Genomic DNA, 22,379 nt, shown 5'->3' on the forward strand with positions numbered 1-22,379 from the left:
GGTGAAGCTGTGCGGTGGGTGCATCGGTGGAGCTGTGTGGTGGGTGCATCGGTGGAGCTGTGTAGGTGGAGCTGTGTGGTGGGTGCATCGGTGGAGCTGTGTGGTGGGAGCATTGGTGGAGCTGTGTGGTGGATGCATCGGTGGAGCTGTGTGGTGGGTGCCTCAGTGGAGCTCTGTGTTGGGTGCATCAGTGAAGCTGTGTGGTGGGTGCATCGGTGGAGCTGTGTGGTGCGTGCATAGGTGGAGCTGTGTGGTGGATGCATCGGTGGAGCTGTGTAGGTGGGTGACACCCAGTGGAGCTCTGTGGTGGGTGCATTGGTGAAGCTGAGTGGTGGGTGCATCGGTGGAGCTGTGTGGTGGGTGCCTCAGTGGAGCTCTGTGGTGGGTGCATCGGTGAAGCTCTGTGGTGGGTGCATCGGTGAAGCTGTGTGGTGGGTGCATCGGTGGAGCTGTGTGGTGGGTGCATCGGTGGAGCTGGGTGGTGGGTGCATCGGTGGAGCTGGGTGGTGGGTGCATCGGTGGAGCTGGGTGGTGGGTGCATCTGTGGAGCTGTGTGGTGGGTGCATCGGTGGAGCTGTGTGGTGGGTGCATTGGTGGAGCTGTGTGATGGGTGCATCGGTGGAGCTGTGTCCGTGGAGCTGTGTGGTGGGTGCATCGGTGGAGCTGTGTGGTGGGTGCATCGGTGGACCTGTGTCGGTGGAGCTGTGTGGTGGCTGCATTGCAGGAGCTGTGTGGTGGGTGCATCGGTGGAGTTGTGTGGTGGGTGCATCGGTGGAGCTGTGTGGTGGGTGCCTCGGTGGAGCTGTGTGGTGGGTGCCTCGGTGGAGCTGTGTGGTGGGTGCATAAGTGGAGCTGTGTGGTGGGTGCATCGGTGGAGCTGTGTTGTGGGTGCATCTGTGGAGCTGTGTGGTAGGTGCCTCTGTGGAGCTGTTTAGTGGGTGCATCTGTTGAGCTGTGTGGTGGGTGCCTCGGTGGAGCTGTGTGGTGAGTGCATCGGTGGAGCTGTGTGGTAGGTGCCTCGGTGGAGCTGTGTGGTGGGTGCATCGGTGGAGCTGTGTTGGAGCATCAGTGGAGCTGTGTGGTGGGTGCCTCGGTGGAGCTGTGTGGTGGGTGCCTCGGTGGAGCTGTGTGGTGGGGGCATCTATGGAGCTCTGTGGTGGGGGCATCGGTGGAGCTGTGTCAGTGGAGCTGTGTGGTGATTGCATCAGTGGAGCTATGTGGTGGGTGCATCGGTGGAGCTGTGTCGGTGGAGCTGTGTGGTGGTTGCATCAGTGGAGCTGTGTGGTGAGTGCATCGGTGGAGCTGTGTAGGTGGATGTGTGGTGGGTGCATCGGTGGAGCTGGGTGGTGGGTGCCTCGGTGGAGCTGTGTGGTGGGTGCGTCGGTGGAGCTGTGTGGTGGGTGCATCAGTGGAGCTGTGTGGTGGGTGCATCGGAGGAGCTGTGTGGTGGGGGCATCGGTCGAGCTGGGTGGTGGGTGCCTCTGTGGAGCTGTGTGGTGGGTGCATCGGTGGAGCTCTGTGGTGGGTGCATCGGTGGAGCTGTATGGTGGGTGCCTCGGTGGAGTTGTATGGTGGGTGCCTCGGTGGAGTTGTATGGTGGGTGCCTCGGTGGAGCACTGTGGAGGGTGCATCGGTGAAGCTGTGTGGTGGGTGCATCGGTGGAGCTTAGTGGGTGCATCGGTGGAGCTGGGTGGTGGGTTCATGGGTGGAGCTGTGTCGGTGGAGCTGTGTGGTGGCTGCATCGGTGGAGCTGTGTGGTGGGTGCATAAGTGGAGCTGTGTGGTGGGTGCATCGGTGGAGCTGTGTGGTGGGTGCCTCGGTGGAGCTGTGTGGTGGGTGCATCAGTGGAGCTGTGTGGTGGGTGCATTGGTGGAGCTGTGTGGTGGGTGCATTGGTGGAGCTGTGTGGTGGGTGCCTCGGTGGAAATGTGCGGTGGGTGCATCGGTGGAGCTGTGTGGTGGGTGCATCGGTGGAGCTGTGTAGGTGGAGCTGTGTGGTGGGTGCATCGTGGAGCTGTGTGGTGGGTGCATTGGTGGAGCTGTGTGGTGGGTGCATCGGTGCAGCTGTATGGTGGGTGCCTCAGTGGAGCTCTGTAGTGAGTGCATCGGTGAAGCTGTGTGGTGGGTGCATCTGTGGAGCTGTGTGGTGGGTGCATCTGTGGAGCTGTGTGGTGGGTGCATCTGTGGAGCTGTGTGGTGGGTGCATTTGTGGAGCTGTGTGGTGGGTGCATCAGTGGAGCTGTGTGGTGGGTGCCTCGGTGGAGCTGTGTGGTGGGTGCATCGGTGGAGCAGTGTGGTGGGTGCATCGGTGGAGCAGTGTGGTGGGTGCATCGGTGGAGCTGTCGGGTGGGTGCATCGGTGGAGCTGTGTCGGTGGAGCTGTGTGGTGGCTGCGTCGCTGGAGCTATGTGGTGGGTGCATCTGTGGAGCTGTGTGGTGGGTGCATCGGTGGAGCAGTGTGGTGGGTGCATCGGTGAAGCTGTGTGGTTTGTGCATCGGTGGTGCTGTGTGGTGGGTGCATCTGTGGAGCTGTGTGATGGGTGCATCGTTGGAGCTCTGTGGTGGGTGCATTGGTGGAGCTCTTTGGTGGGTGCATCGGTGGAGCTGTGTGGTGGGTGCATCGGTGGAGCTGTGTGGTGGGTGCATCGGTGGAGCTTTGTGGTGGGTGCATCGGTGGAGCTGTGTGGTGGGTTTATCAGTGGGGATGTGTGGTGGGTGCATCGGTGGAGCTGTGTGGCGGGTGCATCGGTGGAGCTGTGTGGTGGGTGCTTCGGGGGAGCTGTGTGGTGGGTGCATTGGTGGAGCTGTGTCGGTGGAGCTGTGTGGTGGCTGCATCGCTGGAGCTGTGTGGTGGGTGCATTGGTGAAGCTGTGCGGTGGGTGCATCGGTGGAGCTGTGTGGTGGGTGCATCGGTTGAGCTGTGTCGGTGGAGCTGTGTGGTGGCTGCGTCGCTGGAGCTGTGTGGTGGGTGCATCGGTGGAGCTGTGCGGTGGGTGCATCGGTGGAGGTGTGCGATGGGTGTCTCGGTGGAGCTGTGTGGTGGGTGCATCTGTTGAGCTGTGTGGTGGGTGCCTCGGTGGAGCTGTGTGGTCGGTGCATAGTTGGAGCTGTGTGGTGGGTGCATCCGTGGAGCTGTGTGGTGGGTGCATCCGTGGAGCTGTGTGGTGGGTGCATCCGTGGAGCTGTGTGGTAGGTGCCTCGGTGGAGCTGTGTGGTGTGTGCCTCGTTGAACTATGTGGTGGGTGCATCGGTGGAGCTGTGTGGTGGGTGCATCGGTGGAGCTGTGTGGTGGGTGCATCGGTGGAACTGTGTGGTGGGTGCATCGGTGGAGCTGTGTGGTGGGTTCATCGGTGGAGCTGTGTGGTGGGTGCATCGGTGGAGCTGTGTGGTGGGGGCATCGGTGGAGCTGTGTGGTGGGTGCCTCAATGGAGCTGTGTGGTGGGTGCATCAGTGTAGCTTTGTTGTGGGTGTATCGGTGGAGCTGTGTAGGTGGAACTGTGTGGTGGGTGCATTGGTGGAGCTGTGTGGTGGGTGCATTGGTGGAGCTGTGTGGTGGTTGCCTCGGTGGAAATGTGCGGTGGGTACATCGGTGGAGCTGTGTGGTGGGTGCATCAGTGGAGCTTTGTAGGTGGAGCTGTGTGGTGGGTGCATCGGTGGAGCTGTGTGGTGGGTGCATTGGTGGAGCTGTGTGTTAGGTGCATCGGTGGTGCTGTGTGGTGGGTTCCTCAGTGGAGCTCTGTGGTGGGTGCATTGGGTGAGCTGTGTGGTGGGTATATTGGTGGAGCTTAGTTGGAGCATAGGTGGAGCTGTGTGGTGGGTGCATCGGTGGAGCTGGGTGGTGGGTGCTTCGGTGGATGCATTGGTGGAGCTGTGTCGGTGGAGCTGTGTGGTGGCTGCATCGCTGGAGCTGTGTGGTGGGTGCATCGGTGAAGCTGTGCTGTGGGTGCATCGGTGGAGCTGTGTGGTGGGTGGATCGGTGGAGCTGTATCGGTGGAGCTGTGTCGGTGGAGCTGTGTGGTGGCTGCGTCGCTGGAGCTGTATGGTGGATGCATTGGTGGAGCTGTGCGGTGGGTGCATCGGTGGAGGTGTGTGGTGGGTGTCTCGGTGGAGCTGTGTGGTGGGTGCATCGGTAGAGCTGGGTGGTGGGTGCATCTGTTGAGCTGTGTGGTGGGTTCCTCGGTGGAGCTGTGTATTCAGTGCATAGGTGGAGCTGTGTGGTGGGTGCATCCGTGGAGCTGTGTGGTAGGTGCCTCGGTGGAGCTGTGTGGGTGTGTGCCTCGTGGAGCTGTGTGGTGGGTGCATCAGTGGAGCTGTGTGGTGGATGCATCGGTGGAGCTGTGTGGTGGGTTCATCGGTGGAGCTGTGTGGTGGGTGCATCTGTGGAGCTGTGTGGTGGGTGCATTGGTGGAGCTGTGTGGTGGGTGCATCGGTGGAACTGTGTGGTGGGTGCCTCGGTGGAGCTGTGTGGTAGGTGCATCGGTGGAGCTGTGTGGTGGGTGCATCGGTGGAGCTGTGCAGGTGGAGCTGTGTGGTGGGTGCATCGGTGGAGCTGTGTGGTGGGTGCATTGGTGGAGCTGTGTGGTGGGTGCCTCGGTGGACATGTGCGGTGGGTGCATCGGTGGAGCTGTGTGGTGGGTGCATCGGTGGAGCTGTGTAGGTGGAGCTGTGTGGTGGGTGCATCGGTGGAGCTGTGTGGTGGGTGCATTAATGGAGCTGTGTGGTGGGTGCATCGGTGAAGCTGTGTGGTGGGTGCCTCAGTGGAGCTCTGTGGTGGGTGCATCGGGGAAGCTGTGTGGTGGGTGCATCGGAGGAGCTTAGTGGGTGCATTGGGTGAGCTGTGCTGTGGGTGCATTGGTGGAGCTTAGTTGGAGCATCGGTGGAGCTTTGTGGTGGGTGCATCGGTGGAGCTGGGTGGTGGGTGCATCAGTGGAGCTGTGTGGTGGGTGCATCGGTGGAGCTGGCTGGTGGGTGCATCGGTGGAGCTGGGTGGTGGGTGCATCGGTGGAGCTGTGTTGCGGTGTATCGGTGGAGCTGTGTGGTGGGTGCATCGGTGGAGCTGGGTGGTGGGTGCATCTGTGGAGCTGTGGTGTGGGTGCATCTGTGGAGCTGTGTGGTGGGTGCATCTGTGAAGCTGTGTGGTGGGTGCATCTGTGGAGCAGTGTGGTGGGTGCATCTGTGGAGCTGTGTGATGGGTGCCTCGGTGGAGCTGTGTGGTGGGTGCATCGGTGGAGCAGTGTGGTGGGTGCATTGGTGGAGCTGTGTGGTGGGTGCATTGGTGGACCTGTGTGGGGGGTGCATCGGTGGAGCTGTGTGGTGGGTGCATCTGTGGAGCTGTGTGGTGGGTGCATCGGTGGAGCTCTGTGGTGGGTGCATCGGTGGAGCTGTGTGGTGGGTGCATCGGTGGAGCTGTGTGGTGGGTGCATTGGTGGAGCTGTGTCGGTGGAGCTGTGTGGTGGCTGCGTAGCTGGAGCTGTGTGGTGGGTGCATCGATGGAGCTTTGTGGTGAGTGCATCGGTGGAGCTGTGTGGTGGGTGCCTCGGTGGAGATATGTGGTGGGTGCATCAGTGGAGCTGTGTGGTGGGTGCATCGGTGGAGCTGTGTCGTGGGTGCTTCGGTGGAGCTGTGTGGTGGGTGCATTGGTGGAGCTGTGTCGGTGGAGCTGTGTTGTGGCTGCATCGCCTGAGCTAAGTGGTGGGTGCATCAGTGAAGCTGTGCAGTGGGTGCATCGGTGGAGCTGTGTGGTGGGTGCATCGGTGGAGCTGTGTGGTGGCTGCGTCGCTGGAGCTGTGTAGTGGGTGCATAGGTGGAGCTGTGCGGAGGGTGCATTGGTGGAGCTGTGTGGTGGGTGTCTCGGTGGAGCTGTGTGGTGTGTGCATCAGTGGAGCTGTGAGGTGGGTGCATCTGTTGAGCTGTGTGGTGGGTGCCTCGGTGGAGCTGTGTGGTTGGTGCATAGGTGGAGCTGTGTGGTTGGTGCATAGGTGGAGCTGTGTGGTTGGTGCATAGGTGGAGCTGTGTGGTGGGTGCATCGATGGAGCTGTGCAGAGGGTGCATCGGTGGAGCTGTGTGGTGGGTGTCTCGGTGGAGCTGTGTGGTGGGTGCATCAGTGGAGCTGTGTGGTGGGTGCATCTGTTGAGCTGTGTGGTGGGTGCCTCGGTGGAGCTGTGTGGTTGGTGCCTCGGTGGAGCTGTGTGGTGGGTGCATCGGTGGAGCTTAGTGGGTGCATTGGGTGAGCTTAGTGGGTGCATTGGGTGAGCTGTGTGGTGGGTGCATTGGTGGAGCTTAGTTGGAGCATCGTGGAGCTGTGTGGTGGGTGCATCGGTGGATTTTTGTAGGTGGAGCTGTGTGGTGGGTGCATCGGTGGAGCTGTGTGATGGGTGCATTGGTGGAGCTGTGTGGTGGGTGCATCGGTGGAGCTGTGTGGTGGGTGCCTCAGTGGAGCTCTGTGGTGGGTGCATCGGTGAAGCTGTGTGGTGGGTGCATCGGTGGAGCTTAGTGGGTGCATTGGGTGAGCTGTGTGGTGGGTGCATTGGTGGAGCTTAGTTGGAGCATCGGTGGAGTTGTGTGGTGGGTGCATCGGTGAAGTTGGGTGGTGGGTGCTTCGGTGGAGCTGTGTGGTGGGTGCATTGGTGGAGCTGTGTCAGTGGAGCTGTGTGGTGGCTGCATTGCTGGAGCTGTGTGGTGGGTGCATCGGTGAAGCTGTGCGGTAGGTCTATCGGTGGAGCTGTGTGGTGGGTGCATCGGTGGAGCTGTGTCGGTGGAGCTGTGTGGTGGCTGCATCGCTGGAGCTGGGTGGTGGGTGCATCGGTGGAGCTGTGCGGTGGGTGCATCAATGGAGGTGTGTGGTGGATGTCTCGTGGAGCTGTGTGGTGGGTGCATCGGTGGAGCTGTGTGGTGGGTGCATCTGTTGAGCTGTGTGGTGGGTGCCTCGGTATAGCTGTGTGGTGGGTGCATAGGTGGAGCTGTGTGGTGGGTGCATCCGTGGAGCTGTGTGGTAGGTGCCTCGGTGGAGCTGTGTGGTAGGTGCCTCGGTGGAGCTGTGTGGTGTGTGCCTCTTGGAGCTGTGTAGTGGGTTCATTGGTGGAGCTGTGTGGTGGGTGCATCGGTGGAGCTGTGTGGTGGGTTCATCCGTGGAGCTGTGTGGTGGGTGCTTTGGTGGAGCTGTGTGGTGGGTGCATCTGTGGAGCTGTGTGGTGGGTGCATCGGTGGAGCTGTGTGGTGGGTGCATCCGTGGAGCTGTGTGGTGGGTGCTTCGGTGGAGCTGTGTGGTGGGTGCATCTGTGGAGCTGTGTGGTGGGTGCCTCAGTGGAGCTGTGTGGTGGGTGCATCGGTGGAGCTGTGTGGTGGGTGCATCGGTGGAGCTGTGTGGTGGGTGCCTTGGTGGAGCTGTGTGGTGGGTGCATCGGTGGAGCCGTGTGGTGGGTGCATCGGTGGAGCTGTGTGGTGGGTGCATCTGTGGAGCTGTGTGGTGGGTGCATCGGTGGAGCTGTGTGGTGGGTGCATCGGTGGAGCTGTGTGGTGGGTGCATTGGTGGAGCTGTATGGTGGGTGCCTCGGTGGAGCTGTGTGGTGGGTGCATTGGTAAAGCTGTGTGGTGGGTGCATCGGTGGAGCTGTGTGGTGGGTGCATCGGTGGAGCTGTGTGGTGGGTGCATCGGTGGAGCTGTGTGGTGGGTGGCACTTTTTATAAATCATTAGTAAAAGAGATCAATGAAATTCAACTAAAACCCATATATAGTAGAAGAGGAGAAAGCTCTAGTAACGGTATTCAGGATTAATGTATTCCTTTGAAGCAAATCGCCAGCATGTGAAAGGTGTAAAATAGCAATCAGCATAAAACGAAAATGCCTGCAAAAACTTTATAAAATTCTGTGTCGCCCTGATAAAATATTTAGAGCGTTTAATTATATCATGACCAACAACGGTTATTGTTTCAAGAGCAGTGTGCGAGATGGTTAGGCTGCAATATAAACAAGCCCTCGGCATTGCTGTGGTGGGAGGGGAGAGGCAAGAAGGGAAGAATAGGGTCCGGGGAGCAGCAGCCTTTGATGTGCCGGCCGGCCGGTCGTGCAGTGAATAATTAAGGGAGGGGAAATGCCAGCTGGGGGAAGCTTGAGATGCCTGAGGAGGCTGGTGGCTTTGATGTGCACGCGCTCTCGGGCACTGCAACAAATCGCCGAGATGGTTAAGCTCTATTTAAGCCGCAATATAGCTCGCCAACTATGCGCAAGCGCATCAGCAGGCAAGCCCTAAAAATGATCTTGGTTCTCACCAAATAGAAAATAATGCATTGCCATCACTCGGGCCTTTTATGCTGCAGACACACTACTAACTGCTTCAAGTAATTATTAGAAAACTCAGTCAGACTGTTTTTTATGTCATGGAGAGAATAAAATACTGAGTTGGCCCTGCCGGAATGTGCTCCTTCTGTTTGCAAGATACAAATAGAACTACGCATCTACTTAGTTATCCTGCTAAAAATAGCCCAAAGGTCGGAGTGTAATGTTCTATTCTATATGAGCACTAACTCCTTTTAGAAAATAAAAAAAAATTGGCCACCCCATATCATAATACGCACTACTGACTGCCATTTCACATAGCAAGCACATCACATCCGCAGAACATCACAGACCATTGTGGGATATCATGGATAAAATATTCCAAAGTTCTGAATGTTGCATGATATCGTAACAAGGCATAGAAACTTGAAGACTGCCTAGTTCAACACCTGTTACCAAGCCTTTTACATGCCCACCGCTACCCTGCCTGTCACAACTCTGACTACTCTTCCAAACAGAATAACTTTTTTAGATCATATCAGTTTCCTTCTCACCATTGTAAGTAAAAGCTTTATTTTAATTAATGACAATATGAGCTAGTTTTCTGTCCCTTGCTCCAGTCAGTCCTCTCTGGGATTGTTCTCCCCTGCCGGGGGTTAGGGGGTGCATGTCATGCCCGAGGAAGGCCCTTTGCTGTAGCACTAACCTTGGCCTGGTCTAGGCCAAACTATCTCTATCAGAGCACTAACAAATACTACACCATTGGTGGTGGTCACTGTTCTGATAGTGGTGGTGTACTGTTCTATGTGTTGTGATGCATTATGCCATTGGTGGGGTAATGCTATTCAATGGGTAAGTAATGGTGCACTGTGCAGCACATGGCAGTGCACTGTTTGACACATCAATGAAAAGCCTGCTCTTCTACAGGACAGAAAGGCAGAGCGACGTGCACAGGAGTGTATTCCTCATAAATTATTAAAAGTGCCCCACAAACGCTGACGGGCATGGGTCAGTGTGCAAAATGCCACATGTGCAATGGGTCAGTGGTAGCCAAGTAGAAGAGATTCTGGAGTGTAATCATGCCAGAGAAACGTTAACTTATAAGAGAGTTCTTTCACACACCTTTTTTTTTTAAATGCAGACGGTTTTTACTGGATTCTTTCAAAGGGCGTAATTACAATGAGTAGCATGCTCATGATATGCACAACATCATAGGTGAGTGCTGAGGGAAATAAGTTAGACAATTAAGGTACCACAACTACCGAGGAGTAATGATGTGTCAGGCATTAACCATAAGGAAAATCTAAAAACATGGATTTGCAAAGTATTTTCTGCAGCACTATCATCAACGAGTGGTGTTACTGTTGGACAGGCCACGTGACGGGCCGCTCTCCCCCGGCTCGACCAAGCCCGAGCCAGTCATACAAGCACCACACCCCACCATTGCACGTCCTACGTCCCCTCAGGGACACCTGCCCCCGAGCATGATAACCTCGTGGGTCCGATCCACGGCCGGCCCACGCGCCCAGCCCGGGCCGCCATCTTGGACACTTCGCCACGAGGCCGCCTGGCCCCCGATCGACCTCAACCCTGGGCCTAGCCCGGCCTCAGACATTCCGGCACCACCCTCCACCCAGGAGGTGAGCGAGCTACTTGGCCAGTCAATGGGAGAAAGAGGTGTCGATGGTTCTCCCCCGGCCAGTGCCGCTCGCCCATCGCCTCCCCGGGCGCTGGCTCCACCCCCCTGCTGGGTGTCTGGACTCCCTCATCCCGGACCTCCCGACCTCCAAGTGCGAGGGTCCGGACATCAAAGCACGCCAGCCCTATAACTGGGGCAGCTCCAGAACAGGAAGGCAGTTGTATCTTGGAGTCGAGAGACGAAAGAAGAACTCATCCTGGACGGACTACTGGCGCTGCCGTAGCTCTGTCCTGTGCACCATCATCCTGCCTGTTGGCGCTGCCACAGCCGTCGTAACCTTCATCCTTCACCGTCGTCCGGATCTGCTGGCGAGGCCGCGGACCGTTGTAACTGTCATCTGCATCGGGACCTGCTTGGCTTCTCCACGGCCCGTCGACCATCCTTCATCCATATCGGGACCTGCTTGGCTTCTCCACGGCCCGCCGACCACCCTTCAGCCATCTCGGGACCTGCTTGGCTCCTCCACGGCCCGACCAGCAACCACGCCGAGCTCGAGGATTGAGAGCTATTGAACTCATTGGTAACTAAGACTGTCCCGCTACCCTTTTCCTCAACCAGAGATCAGAACCGAGGGGACCCCTGAGTCCAGACCTCCTTGTATTATATCAACGTAACCTAAGAAGTGCATATAAAGTCTCGTTAACCTTCAATCTTGTGTGGTGTCCGTCTGTGGGGGGGAAGTTACTTATCTGTACAGTCGTTGGAGACGGCTCTCCCTGGAGACCTCTCCCCGTAATCTCGGCCGACCCTCCCGGTCCGTCTAACATTGGTGGCCAGCGGCGCGATCCGAATCACCGCATAACGTACAGAGAGTAGCTCACCCCACAACGAACAACAATGTCGACTAAAGAGAGCGGATCAACTGAGAAGTTCCAAATGGAAAAGCTAGAGGAATACAGCCATCGTGAACTAAAGCAGTTCTGCATCGAACTAGGTATCGCTACCACCGGACTAAGTACCAAGGACGATTTTAAGCATGCCCTAGAATCTTGGGCAGAGACCGGGGATGTCGAAGCCCCGGAGCAAAGCACCGCGAAAAAGACCAACACGGCCCCTGAAGAGCAAAGAACGGGTCTCTCGCAAGACGAAATCCAAGAAAGAGAAAAAGCCCGACTACACGAACTTGAAATGGCCCGACTCAAGATGGACATAGAACTCAAATTGGCCGAGCAAAAAATAAACTTAGAGCACCTTCGCCTCCGAGAAGAAAGAGAGGAGAAACAGAGGCAAAGGGAGCTCGAGGAAAAAAGACTAACGTACGAGCACGAGCGGAACCTAGCCGAGATCAACCTGCGCAAACAGAATAAAGAATTAGGGGTGCCCGACAGACCGTCCACCCCCGGGACCACGGACAAAAAAGTGCACATCCCCAAGGATGTGGTCCGAGAATATTTTCGAGAAGACGACATCCAGCAATGGTTTAAAGCATATGAAATCGCGATGACTGCGCACCGGATCGATAGAGCCGACTGGGGAGCCGGCCTATGGGGCAAATTCCTCAATGAGGGCCGCGATACTCTGTTACAGCTCCCAGACCACCAGATGACCTCCTACGACCATATGAAAGCGGCCCTCCTCACTCGCTATGGCCTCACGCCCGAGATGTACCGTCAGAGGTTCCGAGACTGCACACGCATTCCAGGTACAACTTGGGTGGACTATGTAACGTACTTTAGCCGAGCCTTCGAAGGCTGGATCAGAGGGAACAACGTCACGACCTACGAGCAGTTGTTCAATCTGATGGTATGGGAGCATCTGTCCAACAACTGCTTCATTGAACTACGCCAACACCTCCTCGACAGCAAGTTAACCGATCCCCGGCAGCTCGCAGCCGAAGCTGACCGGTGGGAGATCACCCGAGTGGGCCGGAATGGGTCCTACGAGCAGAACAGGAACAACAATGGTCACCACCGATCCAGAGGAGGAGGAGGGGGCCAAGGACGAGGAAGAGACAACACTCCGGCCGCCCCCACTACCAGCACCACCCCCCCGGCCAACCGGGGCAGCACCCCGGCGCGACCGGGATACAGAGCCAATGTTACATGTCACCGATGCCAACGAGTCGGCCACTATGCAAATGACCCAAGCTGCCCGCAGTATCAGAGCCCAAGACCCCGCCAGGTGACCGCCGCGGCACTAGGGGAAGAACAGATCTCCGAGGAACAAGAAACAGACGAGCAAGAGTATCAAGGGTGGGAGCCAGCCGCCATGACTCTCGCGTGCTTAGGGGGAAGAGACATGGTCCCGCGGGTCCCCCTACCCGCTAACACCCAGAAGTACGGCCAATGGGTGAGCATCAATGGACAACGGGCCGAAGCCCTTCGAGACACCGGGGCCAGTGTGACAGCCGTCCGCTGTCATCTGGTGACCCCAGAGCAATATCTACCGAACATTCTCTGCCCTGTACGATCAGCCGACAACTCGGAGAGTCTGTGTCGGATGGCCTGCGTCCCCTTTGAATGGGGAGGGGTCTCCGGCATGTTGAAGGTAACGGTCCGAGACGACGCCCCCGTGGACTGCCTCCTCGGAAATGACCTGGAAAGCTCCCCGTGGGCAGCCGTGGAGCGAAAAGAACACTTGGGGATGTTGGGCGTCCCAGACTGGGCGTGCGTCACCACCCGGTCTATGGCCGCCCGTGCCAACCATCACCCGGAGGAACCAGAATGGCCGGCGCCTCCGCCTCCGGTCGCCCCCGCCGAGACCCCCGACCAGTGCATCCCCCTCGAACCTGCTCAACCTTCCGACCTTGCTAATCTCGACCAGTGGGCTCAAGAAGGGGGGCCCACACAAGAACAATTTCGTCAGGAGCAGAAGACCTGTCCCTCCCTTGAGGGACTCCGACAACAAGCGCTCGCCCAAAGCGCAGGGGATACCTCCGGAGCTCATTGGGTCTACTGGGACAATGACCTACTGTACAGCGAGCAACGAATCGCCGAGCTGGGGGCCAACCGAGTACTAGTGGTGCCACTCCGCTTTAGAGACTTCCTGCTAAATCTGGCCCACGATGTCCCCCTGGCAGGGCACCTGGGACAAGGTAAAACCTACAGCCGCCTAGTGACCCACTTCTTCTGGCCAAAAATGAGAAACGATGTGCACCAGCATTGCCGATCTTGCCCCACGTGCCAAGCCAGTGGGAAGAGCGGCCGCAAATTAAAGGCCCCCCTGCAACCCTTTCCCGTAGTCACAACCCCATTTGAGAGGGTCGGAATAGACATTGTGGGACCCCTAGACCCACGTACAAGACAAGGCCATCGCTTCATCCTAGTACTAGTGGACCACGCCACCCGCTACCCTGAGGCTATTCCTCTCCGGACCGTCACAGCCCCAGTGGTCGGCAGGGCCCTGATGGGGATCTTCTCCCGTGTGGGGTTCCCCCGAGAAGTCGTCAGTGACAGAGGCACGAACTTTATTTCCAAATACATGAAGTCCCTCTGGCAACAGTGTGGGGTCACCTACCGCTTCACGACCCCCTATCACCCCCAAGGAAACGGACTTGTTGAACGGTTCAATCGCACACTAAAAGGGATGATCGGGGGATTGGAAGAACCCCTCCGTCGCCAGTGGGACGTGCTGCTGCCGTGCCTCCTCTTCGCCTACCGGGAGGTCCCACAGAAGTCCCTAGGCTTCAGCCCATTCGAGCTGCTCTATGGGCACCCAGTACGGGGGCCACTCAGCCTGATCAAAGAAGGCTGGGAGTTGCCTCCGGCCAAGAGTCCTCCAGATGTCTTCCGGTACCTCCTCACCCTCCGCAACCAGTCCCAGCGGTTCAGAGACCTAGCGAAAGCCAACCTAGAGGCCAGTCAAGAGGACATGAAGAGATGGTATGACCAGAACGCCTCATCTATTGAATTCGAGCCGGGGCAACAGGTCTGGGTAATGTCCCCCACAGAACCGTGCGCTCTCCAAGACAAATGGACGGGACCCTTCAAGGTAATCGAGCGCAAGGGACCCGCCACCTATCTGATCGATATGGAGTCCGCCCGGAATCCGCTCCGAGTCCTCCACACCAACAGACTGAAACCCCACTTTGCACGAACAGAACTCAGCCTCTTGATGGCCACAGACAACGGGGTTGAGGACGACTCCGAGCCTCTCCCTGACCTCTTGCGGACCCAGGAGCAAGACGGCTCCGTGGATGGGGTCCGACTCTCGGAGACCCTCACCCAGGAACAACGCCAAGAGTGCCAAGCCCTCCTATCACGATTTGCCAGCCTGTTCTCCCTCACCCCAGGTGTCACTTCCTGGTGTGTGCACGATGTGGACACCGGAGACAGCCCTCCTATCCGCCACCGGGCCTACCGCGTACCTGATCGGGTACGGGCCTGCATCCAGGCGGAAGTAACTAAGATGCTCACGCTCGGGGTCATCGAGCCCTCCGACAGTCCATGGGCCAGCCCGGTCGTACTGGTCCCCAAAGCAGCCGCCCCCGGAACCACACCCGAACTCCGGTTCTGTGTCGACTACCGGGGCCTGAATGAAGTCACCAGAACGGACGCACACCCCATCCCCCGGGCAGATGAACTGGTCGACCGAATGGGCGCTGCCCGTTACCTCAGCATCTTCGATCTAACGGCAGGCTATTGGCAAATCGGCCTCACACCCCGAGCACAAGAACGTTCTGCCTTCTCCACCCCCGATGGCCACTATCACTTCACGGTCATGCCCTTCGGCATGAAAAATGCCCCAGCGACTTTCCAACGGCTCGTCAATCAGGTCCTGGCGGGGCTCGAAGAGTTCAGCGCCGCCTACCTGGACGACATCGCTGTGTACAGCCACCACTGGACCGAGCACCTCCACCACCTCCAGGCAGTGTTGCAAGCCCTTCAGCGAGCTGGCCTCACGATCAAGGCCAGCAAATGTCAAATTGGACAAGGGTCAGTGACCTACCTCGGACACCAAGTGGGAAGCGGTCTAGTGGCCCCTCTTCAACTGAAAATTGCCGCCATCCAGAACTGGCAACCCCCTAACACTCAAACTGAGGTGCGAGCCTTCCTGGGCCTCACGGGCTACTACCGAAGGTTCGTGAAAGACTATGGTACCATCGTGGGGCCTCTCACCGAACTCACGTCGAAAAATCAGCCCAAGAAGGTGAACTGGACCCCAGAGTGTCAAGCGGCCTTCGAACAGCTAAAGGCCGCCATGTGTTCCGCTCCTGTACTCCAGGCCCCAGACTACAGTCGGGAGTTCGTCGTCCAGACGGACGCCTCCGACCAGGGCATTGGGGCGGTCCTGTCCCAGGTGAACACCGAAGGCCTTGATCAACCGGTGGCCTTCATCAGCCGGAGACTCCTACCACGGGAGCAACGCTGGAGCACCATAGAGAGGGAAGCCTTCGCTGTGGTATGGGCCCTCAAGAAGCTCCGACCCTACCTTTTTGGCACCCACTTCCGGGTGCAGACTGACCACCGACCCCTGCAGTGGTTGATGCATATGCGGGGGGAAAACCCAAAACTGCTACGCTGGTCCATCTCCTTGCAAGGTATGGACTTTACCGTTGAACACCGGCCTGGGTCTGACCACGCCAACGCGGATGGCCTGTCCCGGTTTTTCCGCCTCGACGAAGAGAGTCCCCAAGAGGATGGGTAACTCTCCCCGCCTTCAGCTGGGGGGGACGCATGTTGGACAGGCCACGTGACGGGCCGCTCTCCCCCGGCTCGACCAAGCCCGAGCCAGTCATACAAGCACCACACCCCACCATTGCACGTCCTACGTCCCCTCAGGGACACCTGCCCCCGAGCATGATAACCTCGTGGGTCCGATCCACGGCCGGCCCACGCGCCCAGCCCGGGCCGCCATCTTGGACACTTCGCCACGAGGCCGCCTGGCCCCCGATCGACCTCAACCCTGGGCCTAGCCCGGCCTCAGACATTCCGGCACCACCCTCCACCCAGGAGGTGAGCGAGCTACTTGGCCAGTCAATGGGAGAAAGAGGTGTCGATGGTTCTCCCCCGGCCAGTGCCGCTCGCCCATCGCCTCCCCGGGCGCTGGCTCCACCCCCCTGCTGGGTGTCTGGACTCCCTCATCCCGGACCTCCCGACCTCCAAGTGCGAGGGTCCGGACATCAAAGCACGCCAGCCCTATAACTGGGGCAGCTCCAGAACAGGAAGGCAGTTGTATCTTGGAGTCGAGAGACGAAAGAAGAACTCATCCTGGACGGACTACTGGCGCTGCCGTAGCTCTGTCCTGTGCACCATCATCCTGCCTGTTGGCGCTGCCACAGCCGTCGTAACCTTCATCCTTCACCGTCGTCCGGATCTGCTGGCGAGGCCGCGGACCGTTGTAACTGTCATCTGCATCGGGACCTGCTTGGCTTCTCCACGGCCCGTCGACCATCCTTCATCCATATCGGGACCTGCTTGGCTTCTCCACGGCCCGCCGACCACCCTTCAGCCATCTCGGGACCTGCTTGGCTCCTCCACGGCCCGACCAGCAACCACGCCGAGCTCGAGGATTGAGAGCTATTGAACTCATTGGTAACTAAGACTGTCCCGCTACCCTTTTCCTCAACCAGAGATCAGAACCGAGGGGACCCCTGAGTCCAGACCTCCTTGTATTATATCAACGTAACCTAAGAAGTGCATATAAAGTCTCGTTAACCTTCAATCTTGTGTGGTGTCCGTCTGTGGGGGGGAAGTTACTTATCTGTACAGTCGTTGGAGACGGCTCTCCCTGGAGACCTCTCCCCGTAATCTCGGCCGACCCTCCCGGTCCGTCTAACAGTTACAATTACCAAATTGCGTCAATCTCACTAGGCCGAACCGGCAGCTTGTTGTTCAAAATGGAGGTCTGGAGATCGCTAAAAGATTTCAACAGCAGCACGGATAATAAAGAACATGGCTGCTATATTGTATTCTATGCTGTTTTTGGGGAAAAACGCTTATCGGATTGGATTATAGTACCACAAAAAACGCAGGTCGCAAAAAGTGGGTTCATGTTGACCAGTCAAAGTACAAATTTCCACTTAAACAGAGTCGTACTTTCATACATTAATGATGGGACAAATAAAGGGGCGGGAACAACAACCTTGAACCAAAGTACAACCCGCACATCCGGTCCCTCCCCTTTCCTCAGTGATGTTTAAAAAGAAAGCACAAGACGGTTAATGTGCACCTCGCGGATAACGCTTCTTGGCAGGTGTGTGCACTTTACTGTTTGATTTGTTTGCAGAGGATGATGAAGACTTTAAACACAAACGTGTCATGGTGGATTTAATAATCTGTTTTGCCAACCAGTTTTATAGCAATCTTTGGCAATAACTTGACCTGGTGTGAAGGTATCGCATTCAAATTCTCATTTTGTTGATGAAATGTCATGGAGCATGTAGTGTCGTTGTGCCTGACCCGGCACAATACTTCCGGACCTGGTCAGGCATGACAGGAACCGGAAGGGAGGGAGCAGAAGAGTAGAGGCGGGGGCAGACATGCGCGAGCGCTAAAGAATAAAGACATGTATTCCCCTACTGCTGTCTGGCTCGTCCTTTACGTAGGGGACACGAAACCTGGCGACGAGGGAGGGATCTGAACGGCCCTCCTCAAACTCTGTGCCCCAGAAGACGTGCCACATTGCCTGCCGTGAAGCAGAGTGCTTAACCGACTACGTGAAAGCCCGCTACGCAGCAGACAGCGTTGGAATTGAGTGCCTGCCATACATATAGTTGAAGCCAACACCAGCAGCCATTTCAAGGTGCACCGACCCTAAAACTCTACAACCGCAGCGCCACGTCTAGATGGGGTAAAGCTCACCAACAGGCCTGCAGCCTGCACATGTCTGTCCTGCCCGGCGGCCATCTTGAAGTCAGGCTCCATAGCATTGGAGAGACCCTGTCACCATTCTGGCAGCCATGTTGAAGTCAGGCAAAAGAGAAAACACCCTTTGTTCCTGTCAAGAAAAGGAATGCAAAGACAATACTGAGTGTCACCATTCACCATTGCACCCTCACACTTGCCAGATGCCACTCTGACACACTATTGAGGTGGGAAGAGCGAGCAGAGTTGTTTGCTCGTCAACATGTCTACTCGCCAAGACTCCTCACAGAATGCGCTTCTAGGTCCAGAGCAAGTCGCACAGCCAGGTCCAGTGTTGTAGGGTGTATTGTTCCTGTGCCCCCCTGAATCACTGATGGTGACATCTGGAAACAGCATGGGTCTTTAATGGCAAAGTTGGTTGGAAGACTTTGAGGACTTCATGAAAGGATTGCAGGTCAACGACCCCAACCAACAACTTATTGTTTGTGCAATCTGGTGGGCAAAGATGTCGGCCAAATCCTCAAAGAATTACCACCGGGCACATCTGCTTCATGTCCAGATGTAAGAGAAGCACTAAACAGAAAGTTCTTCCACAAGTGATAGTTGGATTACGAATGCTACACCTTCAATTTAGCGTCCAAAGGAAAGGATGAAGCGATGGGTGATTTCATTACACGCCTAAGACGCCTAGCTCGACACTGCGAATTCGAATACTTAAGATGCACTTCGCCTAAGTATCATAGAATGTGTGCCACTCCAAATCGCTGCGCCGTCGCCTGCTAAAGAAACACTACTCCTTAGACGACATAGAAGAACTCACACAAATAAACGATCAGGCTGAAGAACATGAAAAAAGATGGAAGCAGGGAAGACGAGGAAACGCGAACAAGGTTTTTGACTACTCTCTCAAGCAGATTCACAGCGCATGTCGGAGCACTGGAAACCCTCGAAACCCACGCGTCAAACTCGCAGCGGAAACAAGAACAGCAACACCCCTTGCAGAGCTATCGCTGCGGCCAAGAATACTCCCACACAAGCTCATGACCAGCCATGGGACAACAGAGCCACCGCTGTGGTGCTGCATTTAGGGCTATCTCTTTACCATGGGTTGCAAACCATAATTGATGAAAAGGTTTTTGGGTTTTTTGCAATCCGTTGAGCATTAGGGCATTAGGAATCTTTCCATTTGTTTATATATGTTTGATGTATGTCACATGTATATATGTATAACCACTAAAAACACACTTTGTATGTAGTACGTTGTTTATTGTTTGTGTACTTAAATAACCGGTGCTAGAAATGCATGATAGGAGTATAATCAAGAGTATTGACTGGCGTGTTTTCGTATATATTAATTATAGATATGTTTGCCTTGGAGAAATGGTCTCCCGAGAGGGATTAATTAAGGTTTCCTTCTTTGTTTAAAATTATTTACCTTGATTTATTCCACAGTATTAAAAATTCTTTTTTTGCCATGTAGACGTGTCCAGGTGCTTGTGGAGTATTAGCACAACCCCCCTTACTTGTTGACACACCGCTGTGGGAAAGACAATCCCTTTGAAACAGTGTGACAAACTTATCACAAGGAGTCTACGCTAGCCAGACGAAACCCGGGACCTCGTCATTACGCGAGAGTAGTGCAACAGAGAAGAGACCGATCCACTAGCTCGTCAAGATCCAGTACTCGATCATGCTTCTCGTATCAGTCCAGATGATCGTCATCAAGGGAATCATCAGCCCGCACTCCCATATCTCAAGACAGCGATGAGTATGTGTGCATGGTAGCAGACCCTGACCGACTAAAGAAATACCCTAGGCTGCACCTCAAAATGGGAAAGCACCCTGCAAAGTTTGTCTAGACACTGGAGCGTCACTCAACTACATCTGAACGACCGAGTACGAGAGGATGAATCTGAAACCTAAATTGCAGCCGGCAGCTGTGCGTGTTCACATGTGGATGTCCAAAGAACCACTGCCATGCCTAGGACAATTCCGCACATCGCTGACATACAAAGACAGAACAGTTCAGGCGCAAATCCACGTCATAGAGGGCCCAGAAGCAGCTGACGGCCTCCTCAGCTTACCGAAAGCGGAGCGCTTGAAGCTAGTGGAAATTCTGTACTAAGTTGACAACACGCCTGACATCATCAGCAAATTCCCAAAACTATTCTCTGGACTGGGAAAGCTAGCTCACTTCAAATTCCGACTACACATAAATGCAGAAGTGACATCCGGGGCTCAGCACCACCGGAAGGTACCTTTTCACCTCCAGCAAGCAGTGGATCAGGAACTGCAGGATCTACTGAGAGCATATATCATAGAGAGGTCAACTGGACCCACCCAGTGGGTATCTCCAATGGTGGTTGTACCCAAATGGGGATCAGAGAACAAAGTGCACCTCTGTGTGGACATGCGAGCCCTAAATACAGAAATTGAAGGCGAGCAGCATCCGGGACCTCACATCAGTGACATGATAACTCGTCTGAACAGAGCAAAAGTCTACTCGAAAGTAGACCTAAACAAGGGGTATCATCAGCTCGAGCTCCACAAGAAATCCCAGTACATCATCACCTTCACCACACACCAAGGGCTCTTCAGGTACAAGCGCATCAACTTTGGAATGTCCTCAGCCGGGGATATTTCAAGAGGCGGTGCGGCGAGTCATCCAGGACATTCCAAACTCATTCAACTGCAGTGATGACATCTTGGTGTTCAGTGAAACTCACAAGAAACACGACAAGGCACTTGATCGTGTATGTCATGCCATTCTAAATGCCAACCTCACGCTCAACCGAGACAAGTGCAAGTTCCACAAGTCTACATTAAAATTCTACAGTCACATCTTCTCCAAAGATGGAATGCGACCTGATCCTGCAAAAGTATCAGCACTATCTGACACGCCATGCCCCCGGGACGTCAGTGATGTCCGATCTTTCCTGGGCATGGCTAGCTACTGTGCCCAATACATCAATGACTACACCACCATCAGCTACCCCCTGCGGGAACTCACAAAACAAGGCCAACCTTTTCATTGGTCAACCAAGTGCGAGCAAGCCTTCAGTCAAATCAAAACAGCAGTGAGTTCTGCCATCAACCTGGCGTACTTCAATCTCCACAGTAGTGAAAACGGATAATGGCCCACCATTCAATGAACACGATTTTGCAGAGTTCGCAAGACACCTAAACTTCAGACACAGGAAGATCACTCCCATGTGGCCTCAAGCCAATGGGATGGTCGAAAGATTCATGGCCACTGTAAAGAAAACTGTACAACAAGCTGAACTGACCCAACGTGATGTCCAACCAGCACTCAACGAAACACTAAGAGCGTACAGAACCACGCGACATAGCACCACCAACAAGTGTCCAGCTGCTTTGATGATCGGAAGAACTCCCCATAATACCAGCATATCGCCATACAGTCCAGGTCCCCAACCGTAGATCACGAACACTAGTGAGTCTTGACAAGGTCAAGAAAGAGAAAATGAAAGAGTACACAGATCATCACCACACTAAGGTATTTGACATTCAAGAAGGAGATTTGGTGCTAGTCAGGCAAGAACAAAAGGCAAAAGCGGACAGTCGCCATTGCGCCCAACCACTAAAAGTGATGAGATGGAAAGGAACTATGATTACCGCCGCCTCTGAGACTAAGAGACCACTTGAAACGTGTCACACTTCAAGAAATGCAATCCTGCAGTATACACCCGAATGGAAGAACTAGAATGTGGCAATGACGAATCAAGCCGAGAAGATGAAAACCAAGAAGGGCCTGAAATCACAGCAAGTCCAAGAGAGCCAAGAGAGGAACGCCCCTCTCGCCGACCACAGAGGTCTATCAGGAGACCTATCCGGCTTATCGAAGAACTTTGAGCAAGTAAGCATTGAACATTCAAAAAGGGGGAGATGTAGTGTCATAGTGCCTTACCCAGCGCGATACTTCCGGATCAGGTCAGGCATGACAGTAACAGGAAGGGCGGGAGCGGAAGAGTAGAGGCAGGGCAGATGCGCATGAGCGCTAAAGAATGAAGATGTGTTTTCCCTAAGCATGGGCGAATTTTGCGAATCTCGCGTTCGCGAATTTTTGCGGATTTGCGAACTCGCAATACGCAAAATCCGTGAATTCTCGCGAATTTCCGGATTTTTTTTTTTGTGTTTGCGCGGGTTTCTGCCAGTTCGCGAGGGTTTTGTACAATGTCGCAAATTGCGAACTTACCTGTCGGGTCGCAAGTTTCGCGAACTTGTTGTTTCTACATGTCCAGCCTGTTTGGGACACTCTTCTTCATCACTGCCACTCTCTGACTACTCATGCCACCCTCTGGCCCACCCATGCCACCCTCTGCCTGGACAACCAGAGGGTGCTGTGATGAAACAGTGTACATTATTGTGGCAACGCAAGCACACCTTCCCTGCCTCAAGTGACCTGAATTAATTTGGGGCTGATTAATGTGTCACAGAATATTTTTTTAGCTGGCACCTGCTTCCTTAGTGCTTCCTGATTAGTGATCTTTTGCACTTGCTAAGTGCTTTCATTGTTGCAAAATTAGTTACAACACCTGCCCTGCCCCAACTGACAATAATGAATTAGGGGCTGATTAATGGATTTGAACTTCCAGCCTGGCTCCTGCTTGTCTCCCTTAGCTGTAATTCAGGACCTTTGTGG

At 55.5% G+C, this 22,379-nt stretch overlaps 1 protein-coding gene across 5 annotated transcripts in view; it reads right to left on the reverse strand.

The window, feature by feature from the left end:
• Window positions 1–22,379, reverse strand: part of ATP13A2 (ATPase cation transporting 13A2) — an 831,233-nt gene that overhangs the window by 444,750 nt on the left and 364,104 nt on the right. The gene's annotated exons all lie outside the window — the stretch shown is intronic.

This window comes from Lissotriton vulgaris, chromosome 5 (genome assembly GCF_964263255.1).
Source record: "Lissotriton vulgaris chromosome 5, aLisVul1.2, whole genome shotgun sequence".
Taxonomy (NCBI): Eukaryota; Metazoa; Chordata; class Amphibia; order Caudata; family Salamandridae; genus Lissotriton; species Lissotriton vulgaris.